The 12,359-nt window shown below is 43.4% G+C and overlaps 1 protein-coding gene across 3 annotated transcripts in view; it reads right to left on the reverse strand.

Annotated features, from left to right (window-relative positions):
* Positions 1–10,097, reverse strand: part of FBXO10 (F-box protein 10) — a 53,056-nt gene extending 42,959 nt beyond the window's left edge. For all 3 annotated transcript variants that reach the window (XR_013535441.1, XR_013535438.1, XM_035252286.3), the window contains exon 1: positions 9,999–10,097. The gene's annotated coding sequence lies outside the window, so the exon portion shown is untranslated. The remainder of the gene's footprint in view (positions 1–9,998) is intronic.
* Between the last annotated feature and the right edge of the window lie 2,262 nt (positions 10,098–12,359).

Below are 12,359 nucleotides of genomic sequence, written 5' to 3' on the forward strand. Positions count from 1 at the left end.
TAGTCCCAGCTACCTGGGAGGCTGAGGAAGGAGAATCGCTTGAACCCGGCAGTAGGAGGTTGCATGAGTGGAGATCACGCCACTGCACTCCAGCCTGGGTGACAGAGTGAGACTCAATCTCAAAAAAAAAAAAAAAAAAGAGGATCGGGCGTGGTGGCTCACGCCTAAAATCCCAGCACTTTGGGAGGCCAAGGCAGGTGGATTACGAGGCGGGTGACCATATTGGTCAACATAGTGAAACCCCGTCTCTACTAAAAATAATACAAAAAAATTAGCTGGGCGGGGTGACGCACCCCTGTAGTCCCATCTACTCGGGAGGCTGAGGCAGGAGAATTGCTTGAACCCAGGAGGTGGAGGTTGCAGTGAGCCAAGATCGCGCCATTGCACTTCAGCCTGGGTAACAAGAGGGAAACACCGTCTCAAAAAAAAAAAAAAAGAAAAAAGAGACTAGAGAGGAAGTAGAGCTCACTGCCCCCTTCCCCAGTCAATAAGCAGGCCAAGCAGTAGTACAGGATTCTTTACTGTAACTGATCCAACAAGGTTTGGAGCTCCCACCATCCAATGACCAAGAGAATAAGTATTGTTACTCAGAACAGTATGACTAGAACAGCATTGGCATGCGAGCAATTCACTAACGTGGACATTGCCCCCAGGCTCTGAACATCTATCTGTTCTAGAGAGTCTTTTGACTGCAAGTACAAATAAGAGAGAGTTTATCCTAAGAGAATACATGCACTATTAAGGAAGTTAGGATCTTACGGAAATTCAGGAACAGTACCACAGTAGAACTGGGTCTCCCAGACTCCAGAAGCAAAGGCCTGGATCCACAGGAGCCCCATGACCTTCAGCAGCTGGAGTCTGAGCGTCTTGACTCTTCATGTGTCTCAGCCATTCTGAACAGGCTGTTCCATTCTCCTCATACCTGGAGTCCATACACACTTGTTTCTACCTCATTGCTTCTCCTTCCTCCTAAGATCAGCTTGCCAGGACCCCTCGTAAGCCTGGCTCTAGCTCATGGCTTCTCTCTACCACTTCAGGTTCCATCTCTGTATTTAAGTGTCCTTTTGCAACCCCCACATTCACATTTCTGAGAGAATGTTCATCTTTTTTCTCATTCTCATGGACTTGGCACTATTCTTGGGTCTGATGTCTATTTCTGGTCCAGTAGAGGGGTAGGGATAGAGCAAGGCTTTTTTCTTTTTTAGAGAGAGGATCTTGCTCTGTCACCCAGACAGGAGTACAGTGGAGTGATCACAGCTCACTGCAGCCTCATATTCTGCAGCTCAAGTGATCCTCCCACCTCAGCCTCCCAAATAGCTGGTACTACAAGTGCATGCCACCATCCATGGCTAATTTTTAAATTTTTTGTAGAGACAGGGTCTTTGCTATGTTGCCCAAGCTGGCCTTGAATTCCTGGCCTCGAGAGATCTTCCTGCCTTGGCCTCCCAAAGTGCTGGGATTCCAGGCATGAGTCACTGCACCAGACCTTAACTATGTTTGCCCAGCACCTTCCCTCTTCTGTGTCCTCAGGGGAACCCCACTCCCACTCTATTTCGTCCTGTTAGGGCTGCCAATGGGATTGCTGCAGTCCTCTACCTCACAGTATGGAAACCTGACCCGAAGATGACAATAGAAATCCCCCCTTCCCCTTGCAAGGAATGGGGCAACTCAAAAGAGTCCATATAAGGAATGAAGCAAAACTCAGACAACCAAGGGGAGAGACTGCAAAAAAGACAAAAGAGGCAAGGACACAGAAACATTTTCTTTTTAAAGCCAACTGATTTTCAAGTTCAGATAGTTTAAGCTGATCACTGACAACCAAACAAGTTCTTACCAACACATAGTTTTCTCAAGCAAATTCTTTTTTTTTTTTTTCTGAGATGGGATATTGCTCTGTTGCCCAGGCTGAAGTGCAATGGTGTGGTGTCTGCTTACTGCAACCTCCACCACCTGGGTTTGGAAACTGAGGTGATTCTCCTGCCTCAGTTTCTCAATTACCTGGAATTAAAGGTGCCTGCCACTACTCCCAGCTAATTTTTGTATTTTTAGTAGAGACAGGATTTCACCAGGCTGGCCAGGCTGGTCTCAAATTACTGACCTCAGGCGATTCTCCTGCCTCAGCCTTCACAAAGTGCTGGGATTACAGGTTGAGCCACCACCTCCAGCCTCAAGTAAATTCTTTATTCTCTTCCTTTTTCTCTCTCTAGGCTAGTAAGACTCCAATCAAAGTTAATAGATTGTATTTACATCTTATCTACCCTAAGGTGGAAAAAGGATAAATGCAGTTCAAGTGGTCTAAGGTCGCTGTACTGTCTGTCCAAAAGAAAAGAGTAAGGGGCCAGGCACGGTGGCTTATGCCTGTAATCCCAGCACTTTGGGAGACCTGAGGTGAGGAGATTGAGACCAGCCTGACCAACACCGTGAAACCCCGTCTCTTAAAAAAAAAAAAAAGTAAGGATATTCACCACCTATAACGGAAATCTATCAACTTTGGTTAAATTGAAATTTCAAGCACAACCGTTAAGAAAAAGGGTAAAACATCCAAATTACCAGAAAAAAAAAGAGTTGAATGATGAAAAATAACCCCAAACGAGGGAAGATAGCTATAATGAAATGAGAACTGGCAGGACAAACATAGTGAAAACATAAAAGAAGAAGGCAGACCTAAGCCCAAATACATCAGTGGTACCATTCATGAAAACAGACTAAATGTTCTAATTAAAAAACAAAGAAAGTCAGGGTTTAAAGAAAACCAAAACCCAATTATATGCTATTTATAAGAGACTTATCTAAAACACACAGTTACAGAAAATATATAACTAATGGAAAAAAAATCTACTTTGCACAGATTTTTAAAAAGATGACATAGCTATACTATCAGATAAGTGTAAGGCAAAAAAGATAATTTATTAGAAACAAAAAGGGCAGCTTCATAATGATAAAAGGTGAATTAATTCACCAAGAAAATAAAACAACTTTGTTTGTATGCACTTGATAATATGGGCTTACAGATATAAAACAAAAGAATTAAAAAAAGAAGTAGGCAAATTCATAACTATAGTTGGATATTTAGACATATCTCTCTATAATTGCTAAGATAGGCACAAAAAAAAAAAACCAGTAAGGATAAAGAAGATTTGAACACGATTAATAAATTTGATCTAATGGCATTTCATTAGACACTGAATCCAGTAACTGTAGAATGCACATCACTTTCAAACACACATGGAACATTTATAAAAACTGACCAAAAACAGAGCTCTAACTGAAGTATCGAGAAATTTCAAAGGATTAAAATTATACAGCTTCGAGCACAGTGACTCACACCACTGTGTGTCCTCCCAGCTACTTGGGAAGGCTGAGGCAGGAGGATTGCTTGAGCGAGGAGTTCAATGGTACAGTTAGCTCTGATCACACCACTGTACTCTAATGTGATAGACAGTAAAACTGTCTCAAAAACAAACAAACAAAAAACAGAATGCACTGACCACAGTCGATTAATAAAGGATAATTAGAAAATGTTCGTATGTTTGGAAATTACAAAACACATTTCTCAGATATAATACCTATTGGTTAAAGAAAGAATGACAATGGAAATTATACTATTTTTAGAAATAACAAAGAAGGCCGGGCATGGAGGCACACACCTATAATCCCAGCACTTTGGGATGCTCAGGAGTTCTAGATCAGCCTGGCCAACATGGTGAAACCCTGTCTCTACTAAAACACAAAAAATTTAGCCAGGCGTGGTGGTATATGCCTGCAATCCCAGGTACTTGGGAGGCTGAGGCAGGAGAATCAGTTGAACCAAGGAGGCAGAGGTTACAGTGAGCCAAGACTGTGCCATAGTACCTCAGCATGGACAATAAGAGTGAAAGTCCATCTCAGAAAAAATAAACAAATAAACAAATGACAAAGATACCACATATCAAAACTTCTGAACACCTGCTGAAACAGAATTTGGAAAAAAAAATGTATAATTTTAAATGGAAAGAATCAAAAGGATAAAAATTAATGAAACTGAAGATCAATTTCAAGTCAGAAAAAGAACAAAATAAATCCAAGGAAAATAGAAGAGAAAAATAAATAACAGAGTAGTACTTATGAAACAGAAAACAAATTTATTTCCTATTTTATTAAAAAAATTTTTTTTGAGACAGAGTTTTGTTCTTGTTGCCCAGGCTGGAGTGCAAAGGTGTGATCTCAGCTCACTACAATCTCTGCCTCCCAGGTTCAATCGATTCTCCTGCCTCAGCCTCCCAAGTAGCTGGGATTACAGGCATGCACCACAATGACCAGCTAATTTTGTATTTTTAATAGAGACAGGGTTTCCCCATGTTGGTCAGGCTGGTTTCAAACTCCCAACCTCAGGTGATCCGCCTGCCTCGTCCTCCCAAAGTGCTGGGATTACAGGCGTGAGCCACTGTGCCTAGCCAGAAAACAAATTTATTATGAAGACTGTCACTGACGGTAAAAGTAGGTTCTCTGAAAACAACCTCTACTGAAATCAAAAGAAAAAGAAAAAAAGCATTAAAATGAAATCAGAATGAAAGAGGGCACAGATATCTCTATAGATGTTGTACACCAAAAGATAAGAAAACATTATCAACACCATTATATAAATAAACATGAAGGGATAAATTCCTAGGAAAATATTACTTAGTTAAGAAATTATAAAAACAAAATCCCCCTAGAACCATTAAAGACTTTGAATCTGTGGTCAAAAATAAGACTGCAAAGAAAACATACCACCAAGCCCAAGTGGCTGCATCACGAAGTTCTATCATACATTCAAAGGACAAAGGAGGGGAAACAAAAATGGATGGTGGAAGAGGATGAGATGGGCATTTGTTAGATTTCTGAACCAACTGCAGCAGCAACAGTGGCAGTTTGTCCCACTAATCTTCCTCTTATAAGTTTTCCCAGGAATTGTGACTAACTAGAATCCTGGAGAAGCTGTACCTGGATAGAGTGAACTTAACATAAGAAGCGGCCTGGCGCGATGGCTCAAGCCTGTAATCCCAGCACTTTGGGAGGCCGAGGTGGGTGGATCATGACGTCAAGAGATCGAGACCATCCTGGTCAACATGGTGAAACCCCGTCTCTACTAAAAATACAAAAATTAGCCGGGCATGATGGCAGGTGCCTGTAATCCCAACTACTTGGGAAGCTAAGGCAGAGAATTGCTTGAATCTGGGAGGTAGAGGTTGCAGTGAGCCGAGATCACGCCACTGCACTGCAGCCTGAGCGACAAGGCCAGACTGTCTCAAAAAGAAAAAAAGATTATCTGGTTGTTCCAGCTGCTCAGGGGGCTGAGGTAGGAGAGTTCTCTTGGGCCTGGGAGGTTGAGGCTGCAGTAAGCCATGATCATGCCACTGCACTCCAGCCTGGGTAACAAAGCAAGACCCTGTTTCAAAAACAAAAAAAAGGGCCCAACATCAATAGTAATGAAGGAGAACAAGTTAAAACCACAAGAAATATCATGACACACACATGAAAATAGTTAAAAATTACAACCAACTATTTGCCAGGACATGAAGCAACTGGAACTCTCTTATACTCCCCGTAGGAAAGTAAATTGGGACAATCACTTGGAAACTGTTTAGCATTATCTAGCAAAGCAATTCTATTCTAATGTATATAACCTAAAGAAACATGTTCACATAGGCTGGGCATGGTGACTCACGCCTGTAATCCCAGCAATTTGGGAGGCACAGGCGGGTGGATAACCTGAGGTTGGGAGTTTGAGACCAGCCTGACTAACATGAAGAAACCTCATCTCTACTAAAAACACAAAAAAAATTAGCCAGATGTGGTGGTGCATGCCTGTAATCCCAGCTACTAGGGAGGCTGAGGCAGGGAAATCACTTGAACCTGGGAGGCAGAGGTTGCAGTGAGCTGAAATCACGCCATTGCACTCCAGCCTCGGCAACAAGAACAAAACTCTGTCTCAAAAAAAAAAAAAAAAATACAGAAAACTTGTTCACATAAAACAGAAAATATCTAAGGATGTGCTTGGCAGTCAGAAACTATAAGCTTCCAGCTGAGGAACAAGAAAACAAAGAAAAGGAAAAAAAACCAAACAAACAGAAACTATAAGCAACTCAAGTATCCAACAACCAGAGGATGAATAAGTCTATTGTGACACAGTCATACCATGAAACACTGTCAGCAATGAAAGTGAGGTCACCACATGGATAAACAACAAGTTGAGCAAAAGAAGCAAAATGCAAAATGCAAACAGCACGATTCTTTATGTATCAAGTAAAAAAAACTTAACTATATTGTTTAGGGATACATGCATAGTTACAAAGAAAAGTAAAAAAAAATGATTCTCACAGAAGTCAAGATGATTTCTTCTGGGGGAGGAAATTATGATTTGGAAGCAGGTACTGAGTACTGGCAGTGTTCCGGTTCTTGACATGGTGGTGATTACACGTGTATTTCCCTTATAGTTATTTATTAAAATATATATCTGTGTTTTTTGCCATGCACATTTATTGTATTTCATATTCAAAAAAGTTTAAAACAAATAAATGAAACAAATATACTGATTACTGTTTCTTAGAAAAATTGGGAAAACTAAAATCCTTTATTTTTTAATTAAAACTTTGCCTGCAAAATCCCTAACCGGGTATATGAAAAGTAAATTTTCCAGAATGCCTACTTCTCTTAGGACTATAGGTGTAGACAGCATCGCCTGGGAACAAATCTGTGCTTTGCTCAGGGTGACCTGAGGACCCCTCTTTACATATGGAAAAGTAAGGTGAGTAGGCACACAAGTCCTGGGGTAGATATTCTTGTTGAAGGCTACCATTACTGAGAATCTTTGTTAGGCAGGACCCTGGAGAGTATGTGGAACCGACGTGCCAAAGGGATTTGGGTAAGGGTTGGGAAGAGAAGCCTGCAAACTCTGTTAAGAGGTTTGAAAACAGAGAAATCTCTTGGGTGGTCTGGATGACCATGACCAAGGTTGCTATCAGGAAAGGACCCCAAATGCCCTAAAAGAGAACTCTCTAGGAGAGCAGGGGAACCCAGTCTGGTGAAAAGCTCAACAGAAAGCCCAGAGTGAGGTGCCTTGGGGACAACGGCTGAGCACACAAGCACAAACTAATAAAGCTCTAACCTTGGAATCCAAGCATGGAGTCATGCTGACAGGGGTTTGGTCTAATAAGGGCGTTGAGCAGCAATGACCACACATCTGTGGACTGTGTAGGACAGCTCTTCAATAGTGATACCATATAGCTGGGTCAGGATGACAGTGTGTGTGGACTGCTCAGACAATGCAGTTCTCTCTCCTCTGGAGGACCCCTTTGGAATGTATAAGCTCCCAGAGAGCTTGGAGAGGGAGACACTGGAATTGTCACTAATTAGGGCATTAGAGAGGACTTGGGAATCTACTTAGAAAAAATAAGGAAATACAAGACTGAGTTTAAACTGAACTTGTGAAATGAGACGCATATGTTAAACATCTAAACTGAAATAGACAAAATCTTAATCAAATGTCTCTTTGTATACATACCTTTATGTATATAATATAAAACATTTTAGCTAAGAAACTAATAATCACTAAACAGAAAGAGGGTAATGAGAGAAATTTGCAGACATTTCAAACAAAATCCATGATAAGTAACTCAAGAATAGGTTCATTCATTAAGGCAAACTGAAAGAACAAAATGCTTGTTCCATCTATTTCATGACTGAAGCACATAAAAGGAATTTATTTCACATCTTCCTATGAAAAGCAAGGTGATGTCTTCCTGATTGCCCAGGACACCATCCCTCCCATCTGAGAGCTCTTGCTGACTCCCTATCTACATCATCAGAGACCTCAGTAATCTCCCCTCAGTTTTATCCCTGCCCAAGAATCCGAGGTCTTTAAGGCCAGAGTTTATGTATGTTTTTATCTATTTCTACTCACTCTTACTCCTCTTGGCACTCCACTGCCACCAATGCAAATTTATTGAAGGAAAAAAGGAGGGAGGGAAGCAAGGGACTGTGTGACTGCACTGCAACCGAAACAAACCAGAGGACGGAAACTCATGGTGAACTGGTGACTGACGATTTATCGCTTAAGTTACTGGTGCGACCATAAAAACACAATTCCCCTGATAACAGTTACTTGTGCGACCATAAAAACACAATTCCCCTGATAACAGCTACTTGTGCGACCATAAAAACACAATTCCCCTGATAACAGCTACTTGTGTGATGATAAAAACACAATTCCCCTGATAACCACAGCAACCAAAATGAAGGCACTATGGTAAAGGTGGCTCTTTTCAGAAATCTAAAAACAATAAGAGGTCTGCAACCAGAAAGACAAAGAAATCCAAGTGTTCCAGGCCAGAAGGAAATCCTTTCCCTAAAGCCCTGGCAAAGCAGCTTTTTCTCCAGTCTCTCAAATCTCACCAGGCTCTGGAACTGGTATGAGGGATCATGAAACAATTCAGGCCTCTCTGTGTGTTCCTGTCCCTGGAGGCCAACAGCTATGAGGTAAGCTCACTGGGAGCTGGAGCTTATTATTTTTAAATGTACTGAGAACTGGCAGGGAGATGGATATACATGTATGTCTCATTTCACAAGTTGGGTTTAAATGGATACACACACACACACACACATTATATAACCTCAAACTAACATAGCTAGCCATGGAAAAAGCCCTTTGAGGACAGGGACCATGTGTGTCTTGTTCACAGGTCTATGTCCAGATCCAGTAGGTATATAAGCACACAGTAGGAGTTCCATAATTAGCTGTTGAATAAATGCTGACTTAGATTAGAATTGAGGTAAAAGGTTCAACCTCTCCACTACCCATTGCCAACACTCTGTTGGGTTCTGAGCATATCAAAGTCCTGTCCTCCTCCTTCCTTCTGGGTCCAGTCTCTCCATTGGCAAAGAAGACAGCTGGATTAGATGGTTTCCCAGGCATCCTCCAGCTCTGACAGTCAATCACCGTACTGTGGTTTTTTTTTGGTGACAACACATGCCTGGCACTTTTCTCTCCCCTCAGAGGGAATCTGATACCCATCTGCTTAAGTAAACTGACGCTCCCATCCAGTCTGACTCATTTGGTAGGAACAACAGGTTCATATGCCAATTGTAAAAGAGAAGGTAAAGTGGGCCCAGAATGAGAAAAAGGGAAAGGATCTTACAAACCAAAACGGCACTGTTTTTAGGACTAAAAACATAGAACAAATGTGATTATTCTGCTGAAAAACCCTTCACATGGGGGCAATCTCTAGCTTACTACTAATGCTTTTACTAACAGCATTATCTACTGAGGCTTTTGTGCCAGACACGGTGTGCTAAACCCTTTACAATTAATCCTCCCAGCAACCCATGAGTTTACGAACTTCTTTTAACAGATGAGGGGAATCGATCTGGCTCAAAGTCACAGAGCCAGTAAGTGGCAGAACTGGGATCTGAACCCAGAGCTAACTGACTCCAGAGTTCCGGCTCCTCAAATGACTTTCCTCTCTGCTCTTCACCGTAGTCCTAAGAGCAAGGCAGGGCAGGGATTATCACTTTTTGTTTAAAGATGAAGAAACCGTCTCTCAGAGGCTTGCGATTTGCATAAAATACACGGTAGGTGCTCAGCCCCCTATTTTCCTCTGCGTTCCTAGGTGAAGGCTCTTCCAATCCCAAGAGGCAGCCTCTCCCTCTTCGACTTTACTCGCAAAATCTCAGGGCTGGAGGCACCGCGGAGATACATCCTCCGCGGCCGGTAGTTTTACGCGAGGAGAAACCAAGGCACAGCTCTCAGTCGGCGCGCCAGAGCCTCCAGGTGCTGGGAGAGCGCGGAGCCGCGGGCGGCCTGAGGGCACCCCTCCCGGTCCCGCCAGACCCCTGAAGCCCGAAGCCCGAAGCCGGACCAGACGCTCAGCCTCGGCCAGGACGGAGCGGCGCCTCCTGGGTCGGTAGCCTGGGGAAGTGCCCCGGGTTCCCGCCCCCGGCCGCCCAAGTTCGCCCGCAGCCTCTGCGCACCCGCCGCTTACCTTGCAGGGCGCTCGCCCACCGCGGAGTCCGGGCCGCGGCCGCGGGTGCCCTGGAAGCCGCCGGCCGCCCCCGCTGGAGCCGCAGCAGCCGATAGGATTGCGGCGCGCGGCCGGCCCCGCCCGGGGGCGGACAGTCGCCTCGGGAGCGTGCGGGGCCGCCGCCGTCACGTGACGCGCGAGGCGGCGAAGGATGCCGGGAGCTGCTGGCTGGCCAGGGTTGGGCTTCTCGACCACCGTGCAGAAAAGTTGTATCTGCAGGAGGGGTACCGGGAGGCGGGAGGAAGGGACACGAGAAGGGAGCGCGTGGGTTTCAGGGTCCTGCAAAGGCGAGCTTGCGGAAGGACGATTCAGGCTCGTGTTGCGTGGCCCCAAAAGGGGCAGAAATAGAACCAGTGGGTGGAAACTGCAGGGAGATACGCTAAGGCCAATACAGTGTAAAGAAGATTCCTGTGAGCACCGGTTATCTAACAGTATAATGAGCAGTTTCCGGGATGCTAGGCTTCCTGTAGGTGAGCACCTAGGGGCTGGGTTCATTGATTGAACAAACTGACTATTAGCTACCTGACGGGCAATATACTAGAAGCACATATTAAATTAGTTGTATGTACAGCGCTTATCATAATGCCTGCCACAAAATACATGCTGTATGTTTGTTGCTGCTGGTGCCATTACTATTATGAGCACAAACTGAACAAAGCAGATTCGGTTCCTGTTCTCCTGAAATTAATTATCTAGTGGAGAAGGTAGACAGTAATCAAGTATCATTTAAACGAATGTGTTTAAAATTATAGTAAATGCACGGAAGGAACTGTAATTTAAAAACAGGGCCAGGTGTGGTGGTTCATGCTTGTGATCCCAGCGCTTCTGGAGGCCGAGGCTGGAGGAAAGATCACTTGAGCTCAGGAGTTCAAGATTAACAGTGAGCGATGATCATGCCACTGCACTCCAGCCTGGGCAACAGGGCGAGACTCTTGTTTCAAAAATAAAACTAAATAAATTAGGGACCAAGGAAGGGTAGTCAAGGAAGACATCTCAGAGTAAGATAACAGCCAAATGGAAGAGGGGCAGGGTAAGCCCCTTGAAAGCTCTTTGACCAGGTGGGTTGGATTGGAGGAGAAAAGATTGCTCTTTGTGGAAATGGAAAATGCCTAGCTTGTCTGAAGCTTCTTAAGGGAGAGAACAGTATAAGTTGAGGTCAGAAAGGTAAGTAGGGGCCAGATCATGCAGCACTTAGTAGGCCATGGAAAGGATTTTAAAATTGTATGTAACAGGAAGCCACTGAAGGGGTAGAGGATTTAATACCTTTTTAAAATGGTTTATGTCAGCTACTATGTGAAGAAGGCAGGAGTGAAGAGTGGAAGCAGAGATTGGTAGCTGCACTTAGTAACTGGGCCAATGGAGGTGCTATTTATTGTAAGGGGAACATATTTGTAGGGGAGATCAAGAACTCCCGTTTGAACTTGTTAAATTTGACACTGCCAGTTAGAATGGGTATTAACAAAAAGACAAAAAAATAACAAATGCTGGTGAGGACATACACTGAATTATACAGCCATTATAGAAAAATGTATGTAGGTTTCTCAAAGAAACTAAAAATAGAACTGCCATATGATCCAGCAGTCCCACTGCTGGATATTTATCAAGGAATGAAAATCAGTATATCAAAGGTATGCCTGCATCCCCATCTTTATTTTAGCACTATTCACAATAGCCAAGATATGGAAACAACTTAAGTATTCATCAACAAATGAATAACTAAAAAAATGTGGCATATATACACAACAGAATACTATTCAGCCTGTCATTGGCAGTAACACAGATGGAACTGGAGGTCATTATGCAAAGTGAAATAAGCCATGCACAGACAGACAAATATTGCACGTTCTCACTCATACATGGGAGCTAAAAAAGTTGATCTTGGCCGGGCATGGTGGCTCACGCCTGTAATCCCAGCCTTTTGGGAGGCTGAGGTGGGTGGATCACAAGGTCAGGAATTCAAGACCAGCCTGGCCAAAATGGTGAAATCCTGTCTCTACTAAATATACAAAAAAATTAGCCAAGCGCAGTGGCTACTCAGAAAGTTGAGGCAGGAGAATCCCTTGAACCTGGGTGGAAGAGGTTGCAGTGAGCTGAGATCACACCGCTGCACTCCAGCCTGGGTGATAGGAGTGAGACTCAGATTAAAAAAAAAAAAGGTTGATCTCATGAAGTTGGTAAGTAGAATGACAGTTACCAGAGGCTGGAAGGGGAAGGAGATGGAGAAAAGTTGGTTAATGGGTAAATATGTGGATAGAAGGAATAAATTTTAGTGTTGGATAGCACAGTAAGGTGACTATTGTTAACAATTTATTGTGTATTTCA

The sequence above is a fragment of the Callithrix jacchus genome, chromosome 1 (genome assembly GCF_049354715.1).
Source record: "Callithrix jacchus isolate 240 chromosome 1, calJac240_pri, whole genome shotgun sequence".
Classification (NCBI taxonomy): domain Eukaryota; kingdom Metazoa; phylum Chordata; class Mammalia; order Primates; family Cebidae; genus Callithrix; species Callithrix jacchus.